This window comes from Scomber japonicus, chromosome 9 (assembly GCF_027409825.1).
Source record: "Scomber japonicus isolate fScoJap1 chromosome 9, fScoJap1.pri, whole genome shotgun sequence".
Lineage (NCBI taxonomy): Eukaryota > Metazoa > Chordata > Actinopteri > Scombriformes > Scombridae > Scomber > Scomber japonicus.
The window spans coordinates 18693168-18701774 of NC_070586.1; positions in this window are offsets into that span (position 1 = coordinate 18693168).

Sequence of the window (8607 nt, forward strand, 5' to 3'; positions counted from 1 at the left end):
ATTGCTGATCAGTGTACCTGGAGATAAGTCTCTGTGCGAGCGTGCAGTATCCTCTTCCGTCAGCTTTTATCAGTCCTGATCAGTGTACCCAGAGTTCTCTGTTAGAGACCCCGTCTGAGAAGGTCATGTTTTCATTCCCCCCAATCGGCTCGCTGACCGATAAGACAATTTGTCAGGTGGAAATCAGAGAGGCCTTTTCTTGGTTGTCTGGGGCGACAAACGGAGGAAGGAGATCAAGAGGTGGAGAAGAGAAAGAAGTAATATCAGGTGAAAAAAGTGTAAAAGCAGAAAGAAAGAAGGACATATGTTTTGATGGGTACAGGGAAAAACCAACTGAGGACATATTTTTGAATTGAAAACGCTCTCGAAAGTTGGTATGTTTGAAATTGTTGCTTTCACATTGTAGTATTAAGATGGGGAAAACAGATTTCCAAAAAAACCTAACTATAGTTATCAAATGTCAACTGTAATGCTAGCAATGCTGTGAGGCTGTACTTGGCTGTACTTGGCTGGCTAAGAATCACAACAACAGTTTTACTCTTCTTTCATGTAAAGCTGAATTGTAAAAAAAAAAAAAAAAAAAGACATGAAACTGTGGTTTCTTTCAGTCGTCTTTTTGCACTTCTGTCCATTCTTTATTAATTCAGATGAAGTTTCTGTTAATGTTTAAAATAGAGGTACAAATATATCTCTCAACTAAACCTATATCTCACAAATCACCACAGTGTTCACTGGGCCTTTAGATGTTTTCAAAGAGAAATGAAACAAAACAAATATTGCATGTGGCCAAAAAGTCTTACTTTTCAAGTGGTTACTTCTGGATCCTCTCATCAGTATTCACTCCCTCTCCCCCAAGCTTCCCACTCCAGTCACCGCTAATCTAATCACCTCCTCTGCAGACTCACACAGAGCCTCCAATAGTCCAGCCATGGCCTCTTTAATCGACATGTTATTGTTCACAATCACATTTACAGCACAGAGGCAAATCTGTTCAGATGCGATTGTGTCAGCAGCTAATCCAATATGTCTCCGCTCACATTTCTTTTACTCGGCATCTTTCATCTTCAAAAACAAGGTGACAGTGTTTTAATTTTCATTCTTGGGTTACTCTCCATCAATTTAGCTCACGGTGTGTGCTGGAGTTTATGGAGCAGGACACATGTAGGTGCTGGTTATTGTACAAGCTTTTATTTCTCTCCTGTGGGAAAATGAAGAGCTGGACTTTTATTTTAGATATGATTAAAATAACAGCTTTCTGTTATTGTTTATTCACAGAGGCGGTGTCTATTGGATCATACTGGTGACATTTTTTCTAGCTTGCCAGTTTGGTGCTGATTATTTTGCTTTGATAATTGATGTTGGTCAGAGGGGTCAGTGTAGAATAAAATGTTTTTCAGAAGACCCTGCTACTCTGTTGTGGTGGGAAAGATAGACAAACTAAGCGGCACAAAATGTAACCTGAACACTGGGAATGTGATCAAATGTGGTGGGTCTTTATATATGAGATCATAAATCATTTGCCTCATTAACCCTGAATATAGTATATCTACAGTAGTATCCAGATTGCTACAAATTTTAGGGAATATATTTCCTTGTTGACACATGGACTGACAAGAGACAAGCACACAGGCTAACATACCCAGCCACGATAACATGGAAGTGTGTTAGGCTGGTTATTTTCTGCCCCTTGTCTCTTATAGTCTGACCAAAAGGAACCCAGCCCGGGATGTCTATTGTCCTGCCTCCAAGATTATTCGATCTCCCTGGGGTCCTGCCCCTCTCAGTCTCCACTCGTCACAACGTCCCACACACACAGGGACACGTGATCTCCAAATCTATCTCTTAAAAGCGATAGTTTTTTAAAATCTCACTCATCTCCTTTTAACAAAAGTTGATCCCAACAAACCACACATGCATATGTTTACTTTTTCCATTTCGATCTCTTATGACTCTAGTTGTTCCTGAATATACATGAAAAGCTATTTTGGCAACCTGTGCAGTTGCTTAAAATACTTACTTTTGTGAACAAAGCTAAATACTCCACATATGTTGTAGCCATACAGAAGGTGGACAAAAACAACAAAAATCAAGTCTTTCTCTGAGAGTTTCTAATAGATAACTTACTTTTTTAGGATTACTGTTTGGTCAGCACACATGCTGACAGGCACTCACCTCGTCCTGGTCAGCAAAGTGGTTAGTCAGGTGGCCAATGGACCATCCATGGAAGGTCCTGGGTGGACTCCCATGGGGGAAGAGTGTGTATGTGTATGTGTGTGTATGTGTATGTGTAGGTGTGTGTGTGTGTGTGTGTGTGTGTGTGTGTGTGTGTGTGTGTGTGTGTGTGTGTGACCCAACCCCAGGTCTCTGGGTCAGAGTTCCTGACACAAACTCACACCCAGCGGGGCGACGAAATAATTAACTCTGACTGTGATTGACAGACAGTTCATCACACTGACACACACACAACCACACACAACCACACACACACACACAAACAGAGGGCATAACTTTCCCATAATCAGCAATGTTGACAAGACAGATGACCTGTGTACTTCATTGTGTCTCTCCCAGTAAAAGACATTTCTAAAATGAATGACTTAACCAAGTAAGTCAAATATCAAATCTAAAGAGAAAGGAAGGTTAAGAAGACTTTAAGTCTGTGTGTGCTGACTGTGTGGTCAATACCAAAATCACTTTATTATTTCTTCTGACAAAATGTTAATCTTGGAGTAACCATCACTTACAGCTCTGGAGTATGCTCTGTATTTAATAATTGCTTAGGCAAATATGAGTAGTAACTTTATTTTTGTCAACAAAAATAAGTTCTCATATTACATATGAAGCAATGGAATGACTCACAACCGCATCATTACCTACAAATATGAGAACATTTCTTCACACTCATATTTGTAGTTCATACATGTAAAAAATCACAACACATCTGTTAATCCTTGCTAAAATCTGTAATATCCATTAATAAAAAATATGACACATCCCATCTAAACATAATAAAAATATATTCCAAAAAAGTTATTTTAATCATTTCATGTGACTATTGCCTATTGTGTTTAGAAACAAGAAAATAACATTGAGCAAATTAAAGTGGTTTAAGAGAGAAAAAAATAAGAAGAAAGAAAAGAAAAGAGAGAGTATCTTGTTCTTAGAGGTACTGCAACATAGACAGCTCTGTTTCAGATAGCATGTTCACCTTTGAAGGGTGCACTTAAAAGTGTGGGTGTGTGTGGGGTGGAGAGGAGAGAAGGCAGTAAAAGCGGGTCTGGGTGGGTGGATAGGGGGGTAACCTGTGGATAGAAATGGTGTGCCTCCCCCTGCTTGCCCCCCGCCCCCCCCAATCCCCTTGATTCTGAGAGGCCGTTTTTCTCTATGACCACAAAGGGAGAAGGGTCAGATTGCGCCGGCACATTCACCGGCCCACTTTGTTTTCAAATGGTTTTGTTTAGTTGTGACACAGTAGACACCCAACACCTTCCAAGAATCCGAACTCTTCTGTGGGGGAGTACAGAGGGCAGGTGGGTGGTGTGTGGGTGTGAGGGGAGAGGAAGGGTGAGGAGGTAGCAGAGGGCAGGTATGAAGGGACCAGAGAAGAGAGGATTTTTGGGGTTGGAATTTTCTTTATGGGAGCATCATCTCCCTCCTCTCTCATCTGTCCTCATGGTTTTCTGTCCTGACTCTTTCCTAAATGATGATGGTTTCATCTTTTGCCACCCCCGCCTGCTCTGGCTGCTGTGCCCCACCCTGTTCCATACTGCTTTCTCCCCTGTCCTCTCCTCCAGTGCTCCCTGTGCTCCCTTATGCCTTCAGGCATTCACACTGTTTAATCTTTTACACCCCTGAGTGTTAAACAGCTTAACACAGCAGGATCTGAACAGCTCAGCCTAGAGTAGGCTGATGCTTGACAGCTAATACTGGGCTAATTCTAGGCTTAGCCATCACTTTTACATGGCACTCTCTGCCAGTCTATTGATGTTTGTGACTTCCTACATCCACAAGAATGTGCATAAGTATGAGTATGACACATACTCATGCAAGCCATTCTACTCAAGTATGGAGAAGTGCTCTTCAAGTTAACAAGTGTGGTTGATGTTAAAGGTGTTTATGATTGAGAACATATGGAGAGGTTGTGTTCTCAGGACAAGTATTCAGAGATTTCTCAAGAGCCAATAATTAATATTTAAAAGTTGTAATTTCTAGACATGCTTAAATAAAACATGTCAGTCAAAATGAACTATTCAAGAACTGTCAACAAACGTTTGCTACATTTTTGCATAGATATTACTTAAGTCTCTCATAAGAGGCCAACACCTGAAAGCTTTCATCATTCACACAAAAAAGGACGTAGGAGCGATTTCCACTCTTTAACAGTTTTTGGCTAGTTTGTCTGAATCTAACAGGCATCATGGGAAGCAACAGGATTTGAGTGGAGATGGATGGCAACACATACAACACACTAGTATGGATATTATGTGCACTACTTGAAAACTCCTTTATCACTGAATATTCCCCTAAGCACTGCTGTCAGTCTAAATTATTTTGAGATAGTCTAACAGGTTTTAAAATGAATACTCTAAGACTTGGCCTCATGTCTCATGACACTAGCTTGAAATTCTTCAACAATCCCTGCAAATGTAACATTCAGATCTGTTTTCTCCCATTGTGACTTTTTCTCAGTTTATTTTATGATTATAACAGGCAAGATTTATTTTCTATTTCAACCCCCATACCAGTATGGGAGTTGAAATAGAAAATAAATAATAGCAGCACAAAATTTCCTCTTGATTAATAAAAAAAGACAAAAACAACAACAGAAGTTAAACGTTTGAGATGCAAAGGTTAGTCTGCAAAGTAATTTATATTTATATTTAAACATTTAATGATTTAAGTCTTTCCGTATGTAGACATACACAGTGACAGCCTTTGTAAATGCTTCTTGACATGCTTGACAAGGCAGCAGTACCTGAGCTCACAGGGGGCATGGAGTCAATTGCTACACATAGGCAGAGCTTTGAAGGGCAGGGGTGCTTACCGTTCCATGCCGGGCTGGGGGTGGCACACACCCAAACACACACACACACACACACACGATCCACTCCACAACCATACGCACCATATCCCAAAGGGCGGATGGTTCAGCAACAGGCAGAAAATCCTAAACACCATTTGGCCAAGGGCAGCTGAGTTCACCTTCTATGCCATTCACTCATTAGGAGTAAAGAAAGTGCATGTGCACTGAGTGTATGTGTGTTTGTGACTGAGAGTGAAAGGCAAAAAGAAGGTGAAAGAGCTAAAAAGACACAAAAAAGAGAGTGTGTGCATTTGAGAGAAAAAGAATGAATAAAGAGACACGGGAAGAGAGCAAGGGAAAGACTATCTGCTGCATTAACCTTCCCCTCCACAGTGCCAGTATAGTCTTTTCTCCATTCCTCTTTCAGCAGGGAGGACCCAGGGGACAGTAATGCTAAGCCTGACTCCATTCTTTGACCAGAAACTTTGATTTCCTATTAGGTTCCTCCTGATGGGGACTGATGGGGAAAGGAGGGGAGCACAGGAGAGAAAGGCAGGGAAGGATGGGCATCGAGGTGGAGGGCAGGAGGGAAAAGCAGGTGGTAAAAAAAAAGTGAGAAGTGGCCAAAAGTTGAGCAAGAAAGGAGGAGAAGAGTTTTTGCCGTCCAAAAACAGTAGATGCAGCAGTCCAATGCAGAGAGGAGGATAAGAGGGAAGACTGAGTAAGAATGAATAGGGAGGGCTGGCCTCACATCACATGTGGCGGTAGCTGGTCGTCAGCTGTGGGACACTGTCTGTCCCTGTCCTGTGTACTAAGGCCATTGTTAAGACTCAGCCCATTTAGTCCTGACCTTTCCTAGCTGGCAGACATACAGACTGAGAGGTAAAAAGGCAAGCCAAGTAGCAGACAGGTAGGTGTAGAGACAGACATGACAAGTTTGTAAGGATACAGATAAACAGGCCAGCAGAGCAAGAACAGAGAAGTAGAAATGGGAGTGCAGAATGACCAACAGGTTACACAACAAGAAGCCTCGGTGGTATGAGGCTTTTTCTCTCCGTCGCATTTTTTGTAGATGGACTCCTTTCACTTCAGAACCAAAAACCATGCTGGCATGTGAACAGAAACAAAGGATAAGGCTGGCAGTATATTGCTCTTATTGTCAACAAGTCCCATGAGAAGAGCTGAACCAACAATGTGTTAGACCATCTCAAAATACATTCCAAATTCCCTACCTTGTCTGTGGCACTCAGCCCAGAGACAATTGTTCCTACTGAAGATTAAAATCTTTAAAAATGGGTCACAAATATATGGTTTTGTTTTTTGTTTATTGGGGGAGTTTGAAAAAAAGAAAAAGAAAAATAGTTTCCTGAAACAGCTGGGTGCTGTGGCACATGTTACTTAGACAGGAGTAAAGTACCTTTTGGGGAGCTGCAAATGTGATGTGAGACAATACTTGTTAGTACTGTAGGTGAAATGTTTGTTGGCATTGTTCTTTTTAATGGATTTGTTAACAACATGAAAAATACAGACTGTAACCTTAATCTTTATTGCTGAGAAGCAGACAGATGGCTACAGTATAGGAAAGTGGACAAATAAAATAAATGTTACTCTTTAACCCAATGGCAACCTCAACAATGTCACCAATCATGGAGACCTCAAGGTATCCACAGTAATGTTTGCCTGAACCACGTCTAGAATTGCACAAGAACACTGAAGAAGACTCATATTATTGTCATATACATAGGACACATATGTGGCCTGCATTTGGTGTCACAGTACATGACCTCCCATGAGGGCAATACAGGAACAAAACCCCTTTGCTTTACAGGGAGTGCAAGTTCAACTGATCTCTGTTGTTGTCTTACATCTCATACAGATTCTGCGTAGTTGACCCCATTATGAAGACAAATGCAGAGGTTTTCTGGAAGACTAAGGACATATGGCTGCTTTAGGCTGACATGTGGCAACTTGAAAAACTTTCTTTGTGGGGAAAGATTCACCTGAAAAATATTTAAAAATACAAATAAAATTAGTCGACAGCTATTTCCTGATGATACACTTCACATTTACACACAAAGCACCTTCCCAGACATACCCTGTCGATGAAAAGCGCTCATCAACAACAACAACAACAACAACATTTATCTATGTTTTTATGATAAGTAGTTCCCATGTCATGTGTGGGAAAGACGGATGAGACCGATTTTAAAGTTAGACTAGACAGAGAGATATGGAGACAGAGACATACAGAGAGAGACAAAAGAGAGCGGGAGAGAGGTAGTCAGAGGGAGAATGATTGATTGATGTGGTCAGTGAGGCGTCACTGATCTCCACGGGAGCATCCCCCCCAAATGAAGAGGATGCGGATTGGCCTTAATGGTGTGGAAACAGGCAGAGTGCAGCACTAATCTGTGAGGAGGAAGATAAGGACGACCAAATCGGCTACAAACAAACAAAGTCAATGAGCACGGGAATTTTCTCGCAAACAATTTATTGTAATTTCAGTTGTACTTTTAACTTACAGGTAATGTAATACTTTCTGAATGTATACTAAAAAGCTTGTATTTTCTCCCTTTTTTGAGGGAAGCCCAGCCCTTATTTTCACTAAAAGAAAGAGCCTAATATTTATCAATTGTAATGGCACTGAAATAAGTATTAATGCAATTACAGAGTATAATTAGTTAAAAAGTGAAAATAGAAAAAAAAACTATGTCTCTCTAAAAGAAATAATGAGTTTAACAGGTGGAATATGAGACTGATCCAACAGTCAGTCAAACAACCATTGTTTATGTGTTTGTGTTACCCTGCAGAGAGGCTTGCTAATCCGTTACAGTGGTAGGAAATGTCTCACTTTATTAACTGTGTTATCCTGCTGGGATCTTGTGTCTCAGTAAGGGGGCTTTACTCATAGAGATGCCCTACAGGCATTACCAACCAAGAGACAAAAAATATACTTAGAAGCGGAGTGAGATAAAGACAATCTAAAGAAGTTGTCAAGAGGCAGACATGGGATCACATCTTACTCTCTTTTGAGCATTATATAATGCACTTAAATATTAGAAATTATGAAAAGTGATGTAATGATTTGGTCATATTGTCATAATTCCATTTAAAAAACATTATTTGATGAAAGAAAACTTGAATGCCCACAGTTTTTTTAACTATTTAGTTGAAATGATCCAGGCTAATCCAATTCCTTCACTGTAGTAAGTATTGTGCTGTTGTTTTAATCTCGCAGGGGGCTTGTTGCTCCTGAATGCAGCCTGCAGCTATTGTTGTGAGTAAAAACACCACTCGAAAAATACATGATAGCACCACCGCTTGGTAGAGTGGGAGTCCTCAGGACTCTGTTTTCTGAGGGCACAGGCAACATGTAACCAAACATATCAGTTCACCTTAAAAAATGTTTTATCATATCATTTTGTGATATCATTTAATATAGCAACATACGGAAAATATTTTAAACACCTTCATGTCAATATTTTTATGAGTGGGTTAATTAATTTTCAGTAGTAGTAATACTAACTGACTTTGTAAGGTTCTGAAAGATCAATTAAACTGGCCATAAAAGTGTAAAATTGAAC